The 23,651-nt window shown below is 41.5% G+C and overlaps 1 long non-coding RNA gene across 2 annotated transcripts; it reads right to left on the bottom strand.

The window, feature by feature from the left end:
* Window positions 1–4,097: 4,097 nt before the first annotated feature.
* LOC113581886 lies at window positions 4,098–23,311 on the bottom strand. Of its 2 annotated transcripts, none has more exons than XR_003411108.2 (3): window positions 23,157–23,311; window positions 17,671–17,757; window positions 4,098–5,348 (listed from the first exon to the last, which is right to left on the bottom strand). It is a non-coding gene; the product is annotated as an uncharacterized LOC113581886 (long non-coding RNA). The 2 variants fall into 2 exon arrangements; XR_003411109.2 differs by having other exon boundaries at window positions 17,671–17,754.
* Between the last annotated feature and the right edge of the window lie 340 nt (window positions 23,312–23,651).

Genomic DNA, 23,651 nt, shown 5'->3' with positions numbered 1-23,651 from the left:
AACAGTAAGAAGCTGGCAGACAAAAAGAGATCAGAAACTCTGCATGTCAAGCCAGAGACCACAGAAAGTGATTGCAACACATAAACTATAAATACACTGGCTAACGAGGGTTAAACGAAGAACAGGTGACGAATATCAAGGGCATGAAGAATAGAGCACACATTCATTTATTTAGAAGCAAAAATGACATATAATAATTTTGTTATGCTTTAATATTGTGACATTTAAACTAAAATTTGATTATAAAGTCTTATTCATTCTTATTCTACCTGATCTAGAATCTGTCCAAAAAAAATCTGTCCTTAATAATTACACTGGTGGGATTGATTTATATGCTCCTATCAGACATGGTTAAGGTTACTGGCAGGGGTTAGGGTTAGCATAGTGTCTACTGGAAACATCCCCACACTTGCTTAGCTTGTAAAATATGCTGTCATTTTGAGTTGACTAATTTGTCAAGTTGATTAATCCCATCAACTCAGCACTACCAATGAACTGAATTAACTTTGGTTGCATAGGCTGATAATTAAACCCATGTGGAAAAAAACTTCTAAAAACATGTATGGAAAACTAGAAATTCAAGCAAGCAGAAACGACTACTGATCAAATTGCTCCATTTAAAATTTCAGTTAAAACAATGAAAGGAAGAGTGCAAAAGCCCAAGTGCATTATGGTCTCACACTTCTGTTTCCGGATCTGCTTTCCATCATCTTTGTAATATTGGTTCTCTCAGCTTTCATGATGCTGAAATATTGGTTCATGCTTTCATTACCTCACATCTTGATTATTGTAATTCACTCTATCCAGGTCTCCCCGGGAAATCTCGAAACAAATTTCAATACACACGGTAGCAACACTCTGCTCCTCACTCGTACCAGGAATCTGCACATCTCTCTCCCTGTTCTGCAACACCTTCACTGGCTTCCAGTTACAACACGTATCCAATTCAAAGTACTAATCATCACATATAAATCATTACAGGGACGTGCCCCTCGCTACCTCTGGGATCGTCTGCTCCCCTAGGCACCAGTCCAGGTCTCTAAAATGCAGACCTGTCTTTCATCCCCTGTAAACCTCTCCACAGCTGGAGTGACAGCTTTCACTGGTGCTCACACTACCTCAGCACCTCTCAGCTTGTAGTGGTCATTCCTCTTTCAAGCTCAAATTCAACACTCAATTGTTCAATCAGTGTTTTTCTACTTAGGCTGTTTATTTAATTATTTATTTATTGACTTTTTAAACGGGTTTTGCTCTTTTACTGTTTCTCTTTTTCTACTGTAAAGCTTCATTGACTACCTGAATTGCTCTCTATAAATAAAACCACTTTATTAGTAGTATTATCATTATCACTGTTATAATACTATGTTTTGATTGTTAGAAGCTGTGGTACAGTTCAGTATATTTAATATGTTTTGTTGAATACTTTGCACTTATTTTAATTTGATGGCAATCCTAAATCACAGGCTTGGTCTGTATGGTGTTGCATTACGACTGTGAGGTTATAGGACCCTTTAGGCATATCACTCCCACCATTTTTTCACCAATGTAGGGAACCTGTAGCTTCTTCTGATGTAGAACTGCCACCTGTAAATAGTTAAAGAGCAAACAGAGGAAAAAGAGGTGCACCATCATCAGTCAGGACAGAAAGAGAGCTCCACCACCAGGGTAGAAACAGACAGAGGAGAAAAACAGTCACTGTAAGGACACAGTCACTCACTATAAGAACACAGACAGTCACTGTGAGAAGACAGAAAGTCACTATGAGAACAGTCACTATGAGAACACAGACAGTCTCTGTGAGAACAAAGTCACTGAGAAGACAGTGACTCCCTATGAGAACACAGACATTCACTGTGAGAACAAATTCACTATGAGAACACAGTCACTGTATGAACACAGAAAGTCATTGTGAGAACACAGTCACTGTGACAACAAAGTCACTATGAGAATACAGTCACTGTGAGAGCACAGACAGTCACTATGAGAACACAGTTACTGTAAGAACACAGACAGTCACTATGAGAACACAGACAGTCATAGTGAGAACAGTTACTGTGAGAACACAGACAGTCACTGTGAGAACACAGTCACTGTGAGAACACAGACAGTCACTATGAGAACACAGTCACTGTGAGAACACAGACAGTCACTATGAGAACACAGTTACTGTAAGAACACAGACAGTCATTGTGAGAACACAGACAGTCACTGTGAGAACAGTTACTGTGAGAACACAGACAGTCACTGTGAGAACACAGTCACTGTGAGAACACAGGCAGTCACTATGAGAACACAGTCACTGTGAGAACACAGTTACTGTGAGAACAGTTACTGTGAGAACACAGACAGTCACTATGAGAACACAGTTACTGTAAGAACACAGACAGTCACTGTGAGAACACAGACAGTCACTATGAGAACACAGTCACTGTGAGAACACAGTTACTGTGAGAACAGTTACTGTGAGAACACAGACAGTCACTATGAGAACACAGTTACTGTAAGAACACAGACAGTCACTGTGAGAACAGTTACTGTGAGAACACAGACAGTCACTGTGAAAGCACAGACAGTCACTATGAGAACACAGTTACTGTAAGAACACAGACAGTCACTATGAGAACACAGTTACTGTAAGAACACAGACAGTCACTATGAGAACACAGACAGTCACTGTGAGAACACAGACAGTCACTGTGAGAACAGTTACTGTGAGAACACAGACAGTCACTGTGAGAACACAGTCACTGTGAGAACACAGACAGTCACTGGGTGCATCCTCAAACCTCTTCTTCATGTCTTTTCCTTGTGAGAAAATAAGAGAAATGAGAGAAATAACTGATACATCCTCTGAATATTTATCCAATCAGAAGGAATATTCCCCCTTAATAAATGCATTTCAGTTAGTGTTCAGAGCTGTTTAAAATGGTTTTGAGACAACTCTTTTGTCAAACTCTTGCTTTTAGAGTTACATGTGTTATTTACCATGAATTTGCACAGGTCACAATTTCAAAATCATGAAATAGTTTTACTAAAAGAGTGACATTATATTCTCCAGCAGATGGGCTATTAATTCCATTTTATATAAAGACCTGATAAAGAACAGTAAATCAGAATGAGTAAATCTTGACATACCTAATATTTCTTTTACTGCTTTGTTGAAAATCTCCCCACTCCCTGCTGAAAACACATTAAAACCATAAACTACCTTGAATGTTACATAAAATATGCTTTTTGAAGTTTAACTTTTTCTTTCTTTCTTTGACCTAAAGCCAAATGGAAGTCATTTTTTGAGTGTGTTTTTTTTTTCTGTGCATGATTCACATCTGTGTGAAATTGCCAGGGGGATGGTATGAGTCAAATCGAGCAAATAGCACATGAGCACATGAACGTGTGACCACATGAACGTGTGCTGCTGAGGGAGGTTGCAGGCTACAGGGCAAAGCCAAGGGAAATCTCCTTTCCGACAACTCAGCTGCACATGTGCTGTGTGCATCCACGTGTTTGTGTTTAAGTGTGTGCGCATTATGACTGACTATGTACATTCATGTTCACATTCTGGGGCTGGACACATTAATAGAAACCTCACATAAAAAAAGGACTTATTGTTAATTGGAAGTTGCTTCTATCCCAGGCAAGTGGCGTGAGAGGCTCAAAAGCGGGAGTCTTATTTTTTTGTCCTAAACCTACCAGGGATTATGCATGGAGAAGTCAAGGGTTTGAGCTTCCAAGTTGTGAGATGTATTAGATTTAATGACTCATCTGTGGCAGCACGATGACTAAAGGACCCAAAGTCGTTTTAAAGGACCTGGAGCGTTGTGTGTTTTTCCCACTGCTCCCTTATAATGTCCCTGTATTCCAAGCTGATAACGCCTCCCAACAACACAGCTCCGCAAAGTCCAGAGGATGTCAGACATGTCTCACCCCATGGCTGCCACAGAACTGGAGAACAAAAGAAAGACATGGACTTGAACCAAAATGACAAACACGTGGCAATGTTATATAACCCACTAATCATAAAAATAATCACAAATATGGTAATTAAATCCATTTATTAACTGAATGAATGTTATGAAAAATCAAAATATCTTGTTAAGTTACTATAATCCATCTTATTTATCTGAGACATTCAGAGACATGCGATGGATTCATTGTCGATGGATGTATTCATTTATTCTGTTCTGCTTCTCGTGGTGGCTGGACTGTTTAGTCTTCTGTATTGGTCTGCATTACTAAAAGGCTCTGCTTTGCTCTGCTCTGGTAAAAAAAAACAAATGCACTTTTTTGCTGTTTGTTTGTCTGAGGGGTCACTTTGCTTTATTAATATGTAAGGAGTCTTTTTTTTCTACACACTGGACCAAACATTACTGGATTTTATGCTTAATTAAAAAGCGGAAAACCCATCCAAATCTGTGTATGTCTGCATAGGGCTGGAGTTGTCTGAGCAGAAGGGCATAGTACAATCAGACCGAGTCTGTCTCAAGCTGTCAGCCTGTTTGCTCTAAGGCGGCTGGCATATTTACTCACTCTCCAGCCAGCATCATGGGAAAACACATCAGCCCAAGCATTTATGTGTGTGTGTGTGTGTGTGTTGTGGGAGGGGTTCTTTCGGACTAGGCCTGACACAGAGAAAGAGGTGGTGGAACTGATCAGAGCTGAGTGAAGCCAAAGAAGAGAGAGTGAGAGCAGGGAGCAGGCTAAATCACTTCTGTCGGATCGCTCCGTGGCTGAGTGCAAGATGTGTCAGGAACGCTTTATCCATGCGTCCTTCTTTTTGACTGGCTAGCTACAGCTCCGCTCCATGTTTCGCCTGTTAGTCATGACAGTGGTAGCTAGCTCTCCTGTAAAACTACAGCGCTGACAGGCACACATGGGTGTACACAGTGATAGGAAAGGCTGACAGTGCTTAATGATTCCACAAAAGTTTAAGGAATTCCTGTCATTCTAATCTTGATTCTGAGTCTATAATTTCAGAAAACCAAACAATCCAGGAATAGGATTGAACAGACTGGAATTTGTTATTGATATAGACTGGAACTTTCACATCAACAATACCACATCTTGGAATATCATTAAGTGCAGTTTTTATGCAGTTCAACATAATTATGAATGAATGGATAAAAGGATGAGTAAATAAACAAGCATAAACAAAGGAGCCAACACGCAAATGGATGGAGTGACTTCTCATGAACACTTGTAGATAGGTCCCTAAGGTCTTCTCATGAACATCATAATGTCTTCACTAAGATGCTCTGCAACTTTCCCGTCGTCCTCCATCATCGTCTGTGGTCCAGTCGTCTGTAGTCCAGTCGTCTGTAGTCCAGTCGTCTGTAGTCCAGCAGTCAGTACTGCAGGCACACCAGAGACATTATAATATGATGAGACCAGCCACTGACTAAAGAATGAATGGAAAACCTCATAATGCTCAACAGGGTGGCTGAAGCACAGGAAGACCCGCCTTCGATAAAAAGAACCAATCACCTTATAGATAAAGGGGTAACTGCAAAAAAAAGCTAGGCCTATCATATTCTAAGTGTCGTCAGATCTTAGTTCCTCTTGTTGTGAAGATATGCCCATGTGTAGAAGTCAGAACAACCTGGAAACTTTTTTGTGTGTGTCATTAGAGTAAAAGAATAATTTTGGTACCGTTCTTTTCAGCTTGTTCCATTGATTTGAAATATGTATGAAATAACATTTCAGCTACTGGTTTCGAGTCTATAGGTCTCACCCCATTCTGAGATACAAGAGTCCAGAGTGTTGCTAAGGACTTGAGGCACACCCAGCATAGAAACCTTACTGCACTGTGTAAATACAGAACTAACTCCGTTCCAATGGTTTCAGTATGCTTTCAGTAAGCTGTCACAGAGAGCTTCTCGCTTAACTGCAGAGAGGAAAAACAGAGTGGGAGAAAAAACTATCCTATTATTGAAGCAGTCCATAGTCTTCAACAGCGACAAGAGCGATAAACTCCCTCTCTCATATCTCCTATGCCTGACGAAAACTCTCGTCTTTCCCGAGTCACAAGGTTAGGAATATCTCTCAGTCTGCTTGCGGTTACAAGCCCCCCACATGGATGTGTATTACGAACCCCAGCTATAAGCTGTCAGCAGCTAAAGCAAGGGTGGGGCAGGGTTACATCACCCATCATCAAAATGTTTCCAAATTTAATATTGATTTTGTGTTTTATTTTTTTGTCCTCTTTGGGAGGGAAGCTATTGATTAGAAGGCTGAAATGAACTACATCAGCAGAGTTATTATTAAGAAAGAAGCGGAAGTCTTAATAGAAGAAACAATATCATATATCAGAGGAGGTACAACAGGAGTTGAATTTATAGCAAGAAAAATGTTATAGCTGTGGAACTAAGTTTATCTTTGGGCAGCTGCTTCACCCAATAAAATATCTTTTAACGTCTGCAGGGGAGAGTGCCAATGCATTCCTGGATGTTAAACTGTGTTATAGACATCTGCTAGCTCTAAGCAGCACAATCCGAGGATGGACCGGGAGGCCACTTACAGGTTTACACAACAACAGCAACAACAACACTGGTTGAAATGCTGCAAGGTTCTCACAGTAAAAATGTCACCACTGCATCACGTGTACCAGAGCCCTCTTCCTCGTAACATTATTAAAATCAAAGCTTACTAGTCTGAGTCAGCAAAATTCACAGACTGTCACAGCATCGCTACAATAAACTCTGTCAGTAAAATGCTAACTTGAGGGTTTATAATTTTGCCTTTCGCTTCCCCCAAGACCTTTTCATGCAAGCGAGCCAGCAAGAAAGTAATCACAGTTGACCGAGAGTCTCCTGATGAGTAACAGCACTTCAGAGGAGGAGCTCTTCACTGGCAGTCCCCCCCTCCAGGGTTTGGACTCTAAAACCCCTACAAAAGAAAGCTGAAGCCTTAGACTATTAATCTGCCGGACAAACATGGCAGGGGTCCTAGTACCTCCTAATGTGTTTTACTGTCTTGTGAGTGTAATTTACTCTGACACAGGAAGAGAGGTGGAAGTACAAGTGACAACTGAAGAGAAGTAAATGCATGTGAAAGTGAAGAAAGAATAAGCATGAGAATATATCAGCCCCTATAGGGCACACCAAAGATGAGTATATATCAGACCCTATAGGGCACACCAAAGATGAGTATATATCAGACCCTATAGGGCACACCAAAGATGAGTATATATCAGCCCCTATAGGGCACACCAAAGATGAGAATATATCAGCCCCTATAGGGCACACCAAAGATGAGTATATATCAGCCCCTATAGGGCACACCAAAGATGAGAATATATCAGCCCCTATAGGGCACACCAAAGATGAGTATATATCAGCCCCTATAGGGCACACCAAAGATGAGAATATATCAGCCCCTATAGGGCACACCAAAGATGAGTATATATCAGCCCCTATAGGGCACACCAAAGATGAGAATATATCAGCCCCTATAGGGCACACCAAAGATGAGTATATATCAGCCCCTAGGGTACAACAAAGATGTCTAAAATCAAATGAAATGTAACATCAGCTATTGTTTTCATTTACAATTCACAGTGGGCTGTGTAGTTGATCATAAACTCCATCTAACTACTGACCAGTAACCTGCCTGTCCACAGCATGGAATCTCCCGCGATGAACACCAGCCGCCAAGCACAATGAATATATGTGCAAGTACATGCACACTGTTCAGATGGGCATTAGTAACAACACCAGAGACTCAAAGCACCACCAACTGACAGGTAGAGCCATCCATCGAGATTCCTAGACCAGACAGACCAACCTAAGCATTGCCTGGATTGCCTACAAGAAAGCGTATGACTCAATACCATACATCTGATTACATGAAAACTGAGCTCCAAATAAAGACCATTCAGGACTCAGTGGAACACTGGAGGACAACACTTAAAGCCAACTGCTCTTCTGCACAGGCCTGAATCTTCTCAGCCAGATCATCCAGATACTGGTACAGATTCAGGAGTGGAACTACCATCAGCCTCCTGCTTCACATGGATGCCATCAAGCTATACGCCAAGACAGAACGGGACACTGAGTCACTGTTCCACCCAACAAGGATCTACAGCAAGGACATAAGAACGTCATTCAGGCTGCAAAACTGAGGTCAGCTGATAGTGAAAAGAGGGAAATTGATCAGGACGGCGAGAACTGAACTTCCACAAGGCCATATAACAAACTTGGAAAACAGCAACACATCTGGAGATTCCCTAATCACACAGGAGCCATGAGGCATAAATGATAAGGATCGTAACATTCAAGTACCTCTACAGGGTAAGGTAAAGTCTACTGAGTGAGAACAACAAGATCAAAGCCATAAACATGTATGCCCTGCCAGTCATCAGATACCCAGCAGGTACAATAAGCTGGCAAAGAGAAAAACTGGAAACTGCAGATGTCAAGACCAGAAAACTTCTCATAATACATGGAGCCTACAAAGTGTTAAGCATTAAGGTTATTTTGGACTATTTGTGCTAGTTAAGGATATTTCTCTGAGTAGGCAACTAAAGTACCTTTGTAAGTCTCTCTGGATAACAGCATCTGCTAAATGCCATAAATGTAGATGTAAATGTAGGATCCAGGGTGAGACATTACACATCGATGAACATGTCCAAGCAGTGGTCCCCAAGGATGGGCTGACGACAGTCTCAGATGGGGAACATGGTCACCATGGAAGCAAAGGAGATGGCATGGCAGACTACGCTAGTATGCAAGACGATGGAAGCATACTCCGAGAGACACAACCGAATGGATCAAACCAGGGATCATATGCAGGAACATAGCCAGGGGCTTTGAGCTCATCTCCCCCCAACTCCAAAAGGAGGAAGCAGAAAGTGTGTTGGAGAAGAACAAGTCTAAGATCCTGTGGGATCTCGAGATCTAGAGTGATATTGGCGAACCAACCAGAAACTGCGATATTGTTACACCCCTGAAAGATGGAAAGTGATATAAAATATTGAATGAAAACAAAGACAGGATGCATTAACTGCATTGCTTTATGAATATTATACAGAAATGGGTTTCATTATATTCAGCACAAGACACAAATAGAGCAATAATAATTTAAAACAGAATAGTTCACATTAACACTAAGAACACAACTGCATTACTTTATAAACGATGCCAGCATGGTTCAAGTTATCTAGGTCCCCCCTCCAGTCTGCATCAACCACACAATGATAATCAGAGCTGAAAAGTAACCAAAATAATAAAGGTTTGCATAACTAAACACAGAACTAAGTAAACAGAATGAAGGTACTTTCACTCTCTCTGTTTTGCATTTGTAGATAAGATGCAGAAAACAGCAATGGTAGTAGATTTGGCAGTCCCAAGGGATGGAAACATCTAAAGAAAGTTTTATATATATATATATATTAAAAATAACAAAAACTGAAAGAAGAAATGGAGAGAATGTGGAAGGGTAACACAAAGGTTGTCCATGTGGGGAACTCGGGGCTGTGATCCCTAATCTAGAGGAGTGGCTCCAGTAGATCTCAGGAATGACCACATGAATCTCAGTCCAGAAGAGCACAATCCTCGGAACAGTGAAAATACCGTGCCAAACCCTGAAACCCTCTTGCAGAGGCCTGAATTTCAGGGAAAAAAAAAAGATTTCACTACACACTGGAAAAGTGAGATGGTTTCCCTCTCTGGCACTGCGGTTCCCATGGCACTAGTGCCATGATTTGCTTTATCTTGTTTTTGTGGTGATGTTACCATGTGGTTTTGTTCTGTTTTGGTCCTTGTCTCTGCTCTTGTTTGTCATGACTTTTTGCCTGCTCTGTGTTGATTCCACCTATGTCTTGTTTTAACTTGACTTCCTTGTGTATTTTTACATCGTGTTTTCCTGTCCGTGTTGCTCATCATTGTTGCTGGAATGTCTCTTCTGGTTTCATGTGGTGTGAACCTCTTGCCATGAATTTCTTGTTCTGCACACCATGTTTAGTTTCACATTCTTGGTTTCATTTTGCTCATGTGTCAAAACATGTGTTCTAGTTTTGTTTCTATGTCTCTTGTTTCTTTGGCCATGGACAATTTTGGATTTGTTCCCAATAAATGTTGCTTATCCAAATGCATCCTGCCTTGCACCTCCATACCTTACAGAGACAGGAATTATTTTATGTATGCATGTTTTGGTATATACTTAAATGCATTAACAATATCCCTCCTCCCAAACACATTATCGCATAAAGACACTACCACTCTGTAGACATGGAGAACATGCTATATGCCCAATTCTGGCTGTGTGAGTTTGCAGACACAATCCAATAGCATGTTATTTCTCATGTGCGCACTAGGATGCAGCAGCACAGGAGCTGCCTGAGCTATAACCCTTCATTCCTGTTTCATCTAGCATTAGCTCGATGACTGCTCAACAGCCGGCGTGACACTGAACTGTGCGTGATGCTGCCTTGTGAGGTGTCGCTGAGAACAGGTAACATTTGCAACAGACCTGTCACTGATCTCACATTTATGATCCTACTTATGTCACCCTCGTAAAGCAGGCACAGGTCTTCCATTAATGACGCACATATGAGACTTCCTGAGTGATTACAGATAATGGTTTAGCCCACTGTGGTCATTAACCGTACGACTGAATGCACGAATGTGTCGTAATACCCAGTCTTATCAAGCTCTGGCACATCATTACGATAGACACGGAGACCAGAGATGGCGCAGGACTGTTAATGGAGTGATTGATGCCGTGTTTATGACCCTTGCACTGCAACACTATTGACCTCCATCTGCTAATGGCTCTCTCTCAGGTACTCTCTGATTACACGCAACAACTTAACAATGAAATAAAATGGAGACGATGCGAATGATGATGCAAAGGTTTATCAGCAGCCAAGATCTAGCGGCAGTAGCGCGGACTGTATAAAAGACCCATGGCGACAGGGGATTCAGAAAAGAGCAGTACAGTGTGCAATAACCTTATGTAAAATGACATTACAGTGAATAGCCTTATGTAAGCTATATTACAGAAATTGTGGAGAGTGGTCTGCCTTATCCAGTGAAAGACAAACTGAACATTAACATTTGTAACCAAGGTTGTTCTTCACTTCTTACCTCATAAAAACTATATGTAAATGAAAAGCTATTGACTTCCTCTTCTCAGTATCGCCTAACTATTTGTATTACTCACCTCACCCTGTTCATATACACGGTCGCGTGTCAAACTGCATCACCAATAGGCTAAGAGTGGCTATTCAGTCTTGCCTGCACGTTTGGTGGAACTTCACATCTTGGGGCCTGGTCTGTTCAGTCCAGTGAATCACATCTTCCCTTACCTCATACCTGAAGAAATTCCAACACAAGTCCAGCACCTACAGATCTGCCTTAGTAGGACAAGTGCAAGATCAGTAGAGAGCATGCCAGGATGCACAGCACTCTATGGTACAGATCTGCAGAAAGCAGGCCAGGATGCACAGCGCTCTATGGTATAGATCTACAAAAAGCAGGCTCTATGGTATAGATCTGCAGAGGTCCTGGAGTGAGGGGAATAAGTGTGTAAAGCTGATGTATGATCAAATTCCACACTGCAGAGGGCAAACTGGTCTAGGACAACATGATTCAAATAGTTTTATAATAGCATAAACCAGAGTTTCTGATAGCCAGATGTTGCCAAATGGTCTGGCTCTTTTGCACATATGGAATATTTCAGATGAAGATTACGGGTCAAACTTTTGGACATAGAGGAGAAAATGTGTAAATTAATTATGTAATCTACAATTTTACTCAGAAAAGTTTGAGAATAACAATAAGTCTAACTGAGAAGAGATATACACAGTATATCTGTCACCAAAATCCTATTTGCTGCTGGAGTTTCCACGCTTGGACTGAACATAATTTTTAATACTGAACTGTCTTGATGAGACTGTGGATTCTACCTGTTCCACATTAACACTCCATCTGCACTAGAAGACTATTTCTGCACTGGACGACTGTGTCTGCATTGCACCCCACTTGCATTTTTCAGACTGCATATTTGAATTCTGCGCACTCGCATACTACCAAGAACATCCTCTTAAGAACACCTGCAACGATTCACCATTAAGAATATATTGTTGTTTTTAATCAATCAAAATGTTCTTACATAGCACTTTTCACAACTGGCACTGTCAGAAAAGAGCTTTAAAAATGCCCCAGGAAGCACACCACAGGTGGAGAAAAACTCCCCAAGACTGCAAGGGACTAACCTTGACAGCTCAGACTGAAAAGTAAATCATTGCAAAGTTTTAACTTCCCCTGCCTGCTGATTCAGAAACAGTCTGAATCATTAGTGCCCTGTAAAACTCCCTCGAGATGATCTGACCTCTGTTCTGATCCGAGTTCAGTTAAGCTCCAAAAGAAATGAATGCATCATATGGGCTATTTATGACAGCCTCATACAAACTGTTCATGGGCCACTGATCTTGGAGAGATTTTCAACAGAGATGAAAAGTGTTAGAAATCAGCTGTGTGACAAGCACAGCAAACAGTAGCAATTGAGTTCAGTACTTTCTTGAGTTCTGTCAAAGCACAATGCCATATAGCCATAAGGATGCACAAATATGCAAAGAAAGAGTCCAGATGTTCAGTCCCTGAATATTCATCAGATTAAGTTACTGGATTTGGAATACAAATAGAGGACACAGCTATTCAAAACTCAATGTAGCAAAACTTTGGAACAATATCCTGAAATCAGAAAAACAGACAGATTCGGTAAATGAAAGGTGGCAAATCTATCTACAGAGAAGTGAAATGAATTTGCTCTGGGAATGAGGGACTAAGAAACAGAGAAAGAGAGAGAGCGAGATGGAGAGAAAGAATAAAATGAATGAAATATAGAGATAAAGAGATTGGCCATCACAGAACACCGTTTAATATTAGACAGCTGAAACAGAAAGCCTTTGCCATGCTGAACAGTCACAATAGTTCAAGGAACCTCAGCTTGACTGCAGAAACATGAGTGTGTGACCTTCTCACACCTGCTCATTGCTTCTGTTCCTGGGGCTCCCTCACAGCTAGAGGGGTCGAAACATCTAACAAACCAGCACTGGAGCTTCACCGGTCTGGCACACCATGCAGGAGGTCCAGGTTTGACTTCCAGGAAGTACGTGAATCTCTGAGTTGGAGCCAACGGTGTGCACCCTGCCTTGCTACGCATGTACAAGGCTGTTGTCTGCTTACATGAGGAATCTCGGCTGCTCTGCGGGAGGAAGTGTTCTGTAAGTGTAGCCTCCACAATGCAATAAAGCAATTGTTAGAAAAAAAGCTGACCATTCAGAGAGGACCACTCTTCTGTTGGCTCCATTTCACTGCGATGTGCTCGAGGTGAAAGACCCATCTAAACACCTGAATGGATTTGTGATTAGACAAGGTGTCAGCCAGCTTAACCTTGAATGACTGCAGTCCAAATGAGAATCAGCAAATCTTTTAAGATATCAGGGGAAATGTTTTAATGCCTTAAAAAAGAAAAATCTCTCATAGCCTACATAACTTTTACTCTGCTACAAAACTTTTAAAATTATGGAAATAAAAAAATTCTTATTTTTTACCTGTTTTAATTAACACTTTCTGTATGCTGCCACAGCTTCACCACAGTTCTATGCTCAGCCATGAACATTTTTCCAAACGCAAATACTTCAATTTCTTGTTGCATTCTTTCTTGCATTCTTGTTGCCCATGAGAAGTATATGTAATGACCAATAGCTTTTACACAAGCTACTTATTTCATTCCAGCCAATCACGTTCTAGTTAAGATGGCCAGAACAAATCAGGTTCCACTTAACTGATTTAAATAGCCATAACAGCTGGAATTAAGACCAATGAACATGCAACAGGCATAAACCAGGAAAAGGCAGATATGGAATTTATGACAAGGAATCAGTATAACTCAGTGCTTGGTGAACCTGCCTATGAAAAACATGTGCTTAGGGGACAGTAAGCCTGAGATTGAACTGGCTGACGTGCCGATACACCGATACATGTATATCGGTGTATACGCCGATACATGAGATCTGGATTGTGGCTGACTGTCCTGAAGAGAGGCTTGGGTTTGTTGTGTCCTAGCTTCGGAGTAGTTGCGCACGTGCACATCCACGTGCACGAGCGTCTGTCACCGGCTGGCATTACTCACAGCTGTCTTAGATATCCTTTATCTCCGTGCCGCGTTGCGCATTCCCCCGCCCAGTGGATACAAATACAGTGCATTAAAACGTCAGATATGGAAGCGATTAGTTTCTCCCGTTGAAAAGCATTAGGAAGGAGGCGTCCCGCGATCGATCAGCGACGCGCTGGGTGAGGTGCGAGCGCGCAGACGCCCGGAGTTGCAGTGTCATCAGCTTTATGACGAACGCGAAGGCGATGATTTATGCTGATGACTCACCTCTTGTTTCATAACGCTGCAGGGTCATTCAGACGCGAACAATTAAAAAGCTGGAGGGAAGACTATGACCTCTTTTTTTGTCCTGTTTTCTTAAGCCCTGCTGCAGTCGTTAATCATGTATAGAAAACAATTAAGCTAAAATATAGCGGTGTGTTGGACTCTTGAGATAAGTTCTTATTCGCTTGTGTTGTGTTTAAATCGAAACAAAATGTATTTAAAACTGTCTGGTATGTGCTCTCTTACGTGGCCTGCACTGATCCGCCATTCCTTATTCAGATAAAGTGTACAGAGAAGGAGAAATAGGGTCGAGATGTGATGAGCCTATGGCTGTTGACCACAAGGACAATGGTGGATGAAATATAATATTTATCTGTGCCTTATTCCCCTAAGGCATGCTTTAACAGAGTGAGAGAGCCATCACTAATCAGGGAGGAATGGCTGATGTAGGACAAACTCTCAAAACAGGAGAACGACAAAAGTCAGAAATCGATGTTAAGAAGAGAGAAACCCGTTGGTAAGAGCTCAGGACAACACTACACCAGAATTTGCTTATTTCTGCTCAGTAAAGCAGAAATGTTGTAGTCTGAAGGCTGATGCCTGAAGTATTTGTTTTGCATGTAAAATCTTTGTGTGTGTGTGTGTGTGTGTGTGTGTGTGTGTGTGTGTGTTGTAGAGCACAGAACCAGTTCAACAAAAAACAATTAAGAAAGCAATCTCAGCCAGCAAACTGGCACATAATTTCAGGTGATGTCTGCTGCTGTTAATGAAAGTACTAACTTTCCAGCTGCACTCTCAGATGTAAAGGCAAACTGAGTGTAGGGCAAAATGTTTAACTGTAAGGCAAACTGGTCAGATGTAGGGCAAACTGTTTGAGTGTAGGGCATATTGTTGTGTAAATGTACATGTAGAAATGAAGCTGCAGTTCTCCAGTCCACCAGCAGTACACTCATGGAGCAAGCTGGCTTACTTCAAGTTAATTACAAGTAATGTAACTTTAAATCAAATCGATATAAAGAGTGATAACCTCTATTAACCACCGATAAACACTTGTAAGGAGTTCAGTGCCATTTAATTAAACTTGATTTTTTTTTTTTTTTTTGCCCTTGTGAAGTGAGATCTTGAGTAAGATTAAGATCTAGACCAAATGGAATGCCCTTAGTTTGGTCATATACAAGTACAATTAAATGCTTCTCTACACTTGTCCCAACTTCTTTGTGAGCTGAGTTCAGAGCACAGGATCAGCCATTGTACCACACCCCTGGAGCAGAAAGAGTTAAGGGCCTTGCTCAAGGGCCCAACAGTGGCAGCATGGCAGAACTGGGATTTAAACCCACAACCTTTTGGCTAAGAGCACAAAATCTTATCCACTAGGGGGTTTAAGCCCCCTCTCATCTTTTTAACCTACTTCATGTACTTATGTAAAATAAAACAACAAACAAACAAAAAATAACCCACTTGAGGCTTGAACTGTACTTGTACCCAACGCTTTGCTGTGGAAGAGAGATGACATGAGTCAGGACACAGAACCCCAGACAAAACAGTGCGGCTAAAGTCATTATCGAGCTCAGAATTTAGCAAAATCCTGTAAATGAATCCAGATTTCCTCACATATGTTACCTATACTCTTCAAACACCTACACATCAATCATGTCCAGATGCAAGTGCTAAAACAGTAAAAAAAAAAATAATAATCCAACTAAATAAAGAGTTGCACTTTTTCCTGTTTTAAAAGACGTCTAACAATACAGATGGTGTTTTGAAGGTGTAGTATGTGAGTGTCTGAGGGAAAACAGAGGTGATGGGAAAAGAATGTTCAGTGGATTTGGGGGGGTGTCAAACAGGGACACACACAACCACCTCCTGTACAGAGTAGTAATGTGAGCTTCAACTTCACTGCATCTCTAATAAGAACAATGTGAGGTAGAGATCCAGTGGTACATTATGCTTCATAATATGTCATATAGAGAACGCAAATTGATTCTGTCAAGCCTTTACTATACAATAACCTGCCTCATCCACGTTATATGGAGGAAAATATATATTATATTGCAAAATTTCTTTGCGGTGTACGGAAAGTACAAGTCTGAAAATTGGGTTCGCAGTGGATCCAAACTTTGTGAAGGCACATCTTTTTCCAGAAGCAGGATTTGTCATGTCCTTGAGCATGAATCTCCAACCGTGACACCAGACAGGTGAAAATGCAATGCAGCAGAAATCTTTAGGTTGAGGTAATATATTAAAAAACAGTCTTGACTGATGTGCAGGTTCACTTGAACGCAGACATTCACACAGAAGAGTAAAAGAAAAGTGTGTTGAGTGTTCTAGTCACACATCAAATGTTACAGTGGCAAATGTTACTCCTGATCTTATGAATATTCACTAATTTATTATGTGCTTATGCAAAATGATCTGCATCACCCTGTCAAAATTTGAATATAACCTGATTTGATTTCCCTGTAGTCACCTTTTGATCTCTAGGTACTAGAAGAGCGAGGGGACACTTTTCTAAAGTGATTGTGACTTTGACTCATGCAAAAAATATCTGTTTATTATGCATTTTTGCATATCCAAATATGTTTCTGTAAACTGTTTTTTTTTTGTTTGTTTGTTTGGTTTTTTTTGTCCCAATACAATCACGTGTCATTATGCACAGTATGGAAAAGTGGTACAGAGGAACGTGGAGCCCCCCTCTATGTTGGCAGACTACTGCTGGACACTGAAGAGGGATGTTCCTGACGCCAAGTAGAGGCAAACCCATACACTGTATGTTTTAAAACTAAACTTTTAAAAGTAAGTACATATTTTTAGTGTAATAATAGTTTTATCTGTGAATATGTAATATATACTTAATGTAAAACTTAATTGCCTTGTCTTTAAAAAGATAAATAATAGAAACATTCTAAAAACAAATTCGAATTCAATGTTAAAAGTACAATGTACATGTATTTTAGTTTGTGAACCAAAAAAAGTTCAAATTTGGTTACCCACTGTTATTTTTTTGGCATTTTGTGTTCTAGATACATGTCTCTCACAGGAGGCATGCACTAACAGAGACCTTAAGCCAATAAAAAAGCATGCAGTGTGTTCCATTAGTTTCTGATGTGTTACACCAAGCTGTGAAATAAATGCATGGCCACAGCATTAAAATGATCCGGTCTTGTCAGTAAGGAGGCTAAGAGAAAATTCTGGATATATTTACGGTCACATTTGTCTTCCCATCCCTGTCATCTGCAGGAGCTGTTGCACAGCAACCATGATAACATTATGTAAATGAGCTTAGGTACCAACCTCCACCTGGAGTGTAAGAAGCTCCTCCTCCTCCTCAGTCACCTCTAGTGCCACGGCAACTGAAGTAAAAGGCAGACTGGCCATCTGCTAGAGAGAGAGAGAGAGAGAGAGAGAGAGAGAGAGAGAGAGAGAGAGAGAGAGAGAGAGAGAGAGAGCAAGAGCGAGAGAGAGAGAGAGAGAGAGAGAGAGAGAGAGAGAGAGAGAGAGAGAGACTTAATTAATGAGGGAATGGTAGAGGAACAGAGCTTTTGTGAGTCATACACAAGGCCTTTATCTTTGTATACCCCAAACACCCTGAAGGAAATAATTGTAAACAGCTGAGAAATCAGAACAATAACCTCCATGCAACTGAGTGAGCCAGCATACACGTACACACACACACACACACACACACACACACACACACACACACTCAGAACACTGTCCCAGTCTGGCAGACACCTTCATAACTTGAACTTGCATTGCTGCTAAATAATGCTAACCTACGTCTAACCCTAAACAACCTAAAGGAAAATCTTTGGGCTCCTTTGGGACCTGCCATTCCATGTGGAGACAATGGTCCCCACAAAGGAACTAAATAAATGTCACCACACACACACACACACACACACACTCACACAGACACAGTATTAATTTTGGAAAATTGCAACACCTACATAAGGATGAAAATTTCAAAGCACAGGACAAACACAAAACATAATACAGACACAATAATATGTTTTGCCCTTGTGTTGCTCTATAATTTAAGGGTTGACACCTGATCCGTTAAACACAGAGGAGAACCAGAGCACTTCCTAATTCCTAATACTGACACAAAGAGCATACTGGCTTGGCTGCTGCAGTCCCCTCAATGAATGTGTTTTCCAAAATGGCACTTTTCAGTGCACAGCTGTTGTTCCAGAGGGGCAGATTCACAGCCAGAGTAAAGGCCTCCAGACCAGATCTCCAACAGACCATCGATGCAGAGGAAAACATCAAACATGTCAGGAAAGGTTGCGATCATACACTTTCTCAGGGAAAACAAGGGCTTGATCTCTGTTGTCATCGCAGTTATATACAGTGCGCAGTACACAGTGAAATAGGGTCTCTCCTGGAGCCAGGGATAAGATACATGCATTCATGTATGACATACACAGTGCTAAAAAATGTGATTTAACTGGTGGGGTCACACAGTACAATGGGGTGGGGGGTCTGAGCATTTACATGACATTAAACATGGCAATTACATAAAAACAATAAGACATTTCAGTAAACATAAGAGGGCCTGTATTTAAGCATGAGTGTGTAGGTACATGTAGAGCCAGTATAAAGTGTCATTAATGGTTATTGACCTGAGAAGAATCAGATTAGAGACAAAAGAGTGACATTTAAAAGTGTTCCAGTGCAGTACTCCGTGAGTCACAGTTCACAGAACACGCATGGTATTCAGGGGTCGGACTGACAGGGTGCAGAAGCTGCAGACAGACCTGCAATCCTTGAGCAGGTGCTGCAGGAAGTGCATTCCACCCTACGCTTCTTCAGTTCAGTCATGCGGATCAAATGAGGTGTATAATCGAGTATATGTCAAAAGCATGTGCTTGAGGTGGTGGGCAGCATCCTTTACAGTTACAGAACCAGAGCTACAAGGTGAAGTGTGTGTACGCAAGCAGCAGCACAGGGACCTACATGCCAGTCTATAAGAGCTTCTCAGCTTCTCAAGGATAAGGCACTGATTGCTATTGTGATGATGCTCATAAAAACAAGGTCTGGCAGTGTGTGTGTGTGTGTGTGTGTGTGTGTGTGTGTGTGAGAGAGAGAGAGAGAGAGAGAGAGAGAGAGAGAGACATGCATAGAGGTCCATGTTTGGAGTTACAGTAGTTTAGTCTCCTGCCAAGACCTTTTGGAGGTGAGAAGGATACAGTGACATCCATCGCCTGAGCCTGTAAATGCCCTATAAAACACATAATTAACCCACACAAGCTGTAAACAATGGTTATGTCAACTGAGGGAGAGAGAGAGAGAGAGAGAGACTGCGTGTGTGTGTGTGTGTGTGTGTGTGTGTGTGTGTGTGTGTGTGTGTGTGTGTGTGTGTGTGTGTGTGTGTGTGTGTGGGCACGCATGCCTCTGTGTCAGATTAAGTTTCTGAGGCTAGGTGAGAAGACACAACACAGCTGTTGTTTCTCCTAGAGAGAAAGCTTGAGAGCGTTGTTTGATCATTCATCCAAGTTAGAGTTATATGAAGTCATGAATCCTGTATCCATTAGGCTGTCTACGCTGTCTTTCCAAAAGCGATGCTGTTATTATAGAATGTCTCAGTAATGATGTGCACAACAGAGGAAAAGCTATAAAGTTTAATGCCCTCAAAATGATAATCCTTTGTTGTGTCCAGCTGAACATGTCGCTTCTGGTGACAGTGTTTGGTGTTGGACACAAGACTCAGGGAGTCTCTATGAATCTCAACTTCACAGGTATAACTAGTGATTTTAGAGGGTAATGACCCAGTGATGGAGTAGTGGACCCACACACACCCCTATGGATGTGACCCGTTTTTAAAGAGGGAGAGGGAGCGAGAGAGAGAGAGAGAGAGAGAGAGAGAGAGAGAGAGAGAGAGAGAGATAGATGGAGAAAGCAGAGTTCTTTTTTTAAATGGTCCACTCATGCCTGTGGTGATGTGTCAGAGCAAACTGCTTTGCTCAGATTCAGTTTTCAGTTCCTGAGTAATGCACACTATGCTTTTATTAATGCTTTCTGACATGGTAAAAGCAAAAAAAAAAAAAAATAGTGAATATCATCGCATCGCCATGAACAGACATATAGGACACAGTTAGAACACTGAAGGTGTGTAAGTTTAACAATAAGGCAGAACAGACTGCATTCAGGCTCAGCTTCAGCACAAGCTCAGTCCCAATCTGACGTTCATTTTCATTCATTTGAGAGACAGAGCAGTGAAATAACTAAATTTTCCAACCTACAGGAATTTCAAAACATGCTGCCTAACTGCATTTAAGCCAGTTATTGAGGGAATACATAATTTCTTCTCAAGTTATATTAATTTTATTCTTCAGAAACCTTCATTTCCTACAGGTCACGCCTGTGTAGACTATAAAGTGAACTCTCTCTCTGAAACAATATCAGACACAATTGGCATACATATAATTCGACAGAAGGCAAGTTCAGTAAGAACAGTAAGCCTAAATGAACTTGGAGAGACCATGAGGTGGCTCACGGAAACACATGCTACTGTAGAGCCATATAGCACATCAAATGCATATCTTTGACAAGCAGTGCTAAGAACGCAGCACTTAAAGGGAACATAGTATGACAAAAATCACTTTTCAGAGCTTGAATATAACCATTTGGCTATGTGGAGTGTCTACTAACCCACAAACTGTGAAACAGTCTTTGTGTGGTGCTTCCAGAAAACATGGGTGTCAACAAGGCATTCAGATTTGTCTCCCCTGCTTACTTATTAGAATGATATGGCCCCCCTCCCATCTCCACCCGTGGTTTGAGAACCGCACATTTATTTCTCGCAAGCGCTGAAGCCTCAGGCGTTACGTCACAGCAAAGCATGGCAACTGCTCGTTTTGCTGGCTGCACATGCCAGTGCAAATCGTGTCTGCCTGCTTTTCAAACCTGAGTCAGTACAACGCAGGACTGACGACAAAACCTTTCCTAAATGAGGGATCGATACCAACTGTCCAGCAGTGGCTCATTATCATCTAAAGGAACAGGCTCTCAAACCAGCTGTTCGGGGCAGGGCTATTTTCACAGGGTTTGAAGGTTGCTGTGGTGCTTGGTCCTTGTGATATTTTTGATCTAAGCATGTCAGAGGCATTGAATTAAGACTCCAGGGAACTGTTTTGCAAAATGGGTATAAACTGTCAAATTTAACTTAGTATTCTTATTATATGATTTACATCTGCAAACAGGTACACAAAGGGAAGGGAGGTTTTACCCATGAACTAAATGATCAGACTGCAACGTGTCTGGCCTGTACACAGAGTGAAAGCGTAGAGTAAAACCTTTCAACAACGGGATTCTATCTGAAGAGGCATTTTACCCTTGACTGCCTTTAATAGCTGTAAAAAATATTATAGGACATCATAGCCTCTTCTAACCTGTTTTTTTCTTTTTCTCTGAAAAGACAAGAATCTAAGAATACCCTTCAAATAATCACCTTTATCTCATTGTAGGTCTTATCCTACAGTCAAGGTTCATTTTGTAATGGGTGTGACATTCAAATAGGTCCCTATTCACCAAGGCTTGAAAGAGGGTTCCACAGGGAGACAATTCTTTCGCTGTAATGAAGGTGCTACCAGGAACATCTGATATTCATCATCATAAACATTTGCAGTTCCTGCATCGCTGTCTTTCCGCTTCATGGAGTGCTGCACAATAACCCGAGATGAAGGGGACGAGCACTTCTGACTGAGATTTTAACATCAAAACTTTGTTTACTCCATCGCTCCAGCTGATAACAAAACTGACCTTTTCAGTCGCCACCAAAAAGATGATGCTTCAAAAAATAGTCAAAAATTGTTTTATTTTGTTTTTTTTTTATTTTCTCTGAATGATACTGGTAAATGTTTGGCATGAGAGCCACTGAAACAAGCTGAACAGTGAGCCAAAAAGAAAACAAAACAATAAAAATATCATCGCGATTAACTGTCTGTTCTCATTAATTTATTGCTGAATTCAAACACTGGTGCCATTCTGGGATTTGTTCAAATCACATAGCAGTGGCTGTTATACGACCCAAAAGACTTTCACAAACACAAAAGTGCTCGTCTCACGGAGACAGCAGCGAGACATGAACAGCGGTCTGGCACAGCCAGCGGACTGCGCGGTAATTGGAACGATAATGTTACGTTGTTTTTCGGAGACAAATGTCAATGTGCAGATCTATGATAAGCTGTGGAGGACAAGGTTGTTTGATTGGCTTCCAGGAAGATATCACAGGCCGCCTGATCAATCATTAAGAGAAAAGGACAGCCCTTCATATTTCGCATTACAGTAAGAATAGACGTCGCTAACGCGCCCAGACCCGCAATGCGCGACCGTCCCGAGCAAAAAAATACGGAACTCCTTTTTGATAAATGAAACTATACTTGGAGTTCTTACTGTACACATTTAATTTTTCATTATGGCACAGCTGCTACATTCCATCTCATTGTACACTATTGAATCATTTTTCACTGCAGGAAAAAAAAACAACAAAAAAAAAAAAACAATGCAGTTATTTAATAGATCGAAATGGCAGAGCCCTGACCCTGGTGGGTTGTTGTGTAACCCTCTGTTGGACGAAGCAGAACGGTGCGAGCGACTCATTCCTCTCTATTGTCATGTAACTGCCTGTAATTGGGGCAAATCCTTTTAGTCCAGGGGAGCTGTTACTGGGACTATAGACTACAGAGGAAAAGAGAGAGCGAGAGAGTAGGGGAGGAGAACGGTCTGATTAGGGAAAGACACAAGAAATGACAAGGCCATAAAGAAAAATGACTTACACCCCGGACCCGGAGACTTCTCTTCCATACATCCTCCCACTTTTTCTCTCTTCCGCTCCCAGGACAGGGTGTGAGTGGGATGGGGGGAGTGTTAGCGAGGGTTGCGATGGAGTGTAAATCACACACTGTTGACATTCTGTGCTGCGGGGATCCCAGAGCTGCTGGCGTGGAGGGAGTTGAAAGTGGGACAATTCAGAGTTCATCAGTTATATCGCATCATATTAGCCCCGATCATCAGGTTTCCCTGACAACTCTCATCCATTCCCATTTTATAGCTGCCCAGTGTCTCTCTCTCTCTCTCTCTCTCTCTCTCTCTCTCTCTCTCTCTCTCTCTCTCTCTCTCTCTCTCTGTGTGTGTGTGTTTACTTCTACACAGTAATGAGCCTTTTCTCTCCCTCTCACACCACGCAGACAAAACTCCCCCATCTGTAATTATTCATCCTGAGGACAGACGTCTTCCTGCACACAGAGCTAAAACACCTCAGAAGCAGCAGC

Source organism: Electrophorus electricus, chromosome 11 (assembly GCF_013358815.1).
Source record: "Electrophorus electricus isolate fEleEle1 chromosome 11, fEleEle1.pri, whole genome shotgun sequence".
Taxonomy (NCBI): Eukaryota; Metazoa; Chordata; class Actinopteri; order Gymnotiformes; family Gymnotidae; genus Electrophorus; species Electrophorus electricus.
This window is presented reverse-complemented; position numbering and strand designations above follow the sequence as displayed.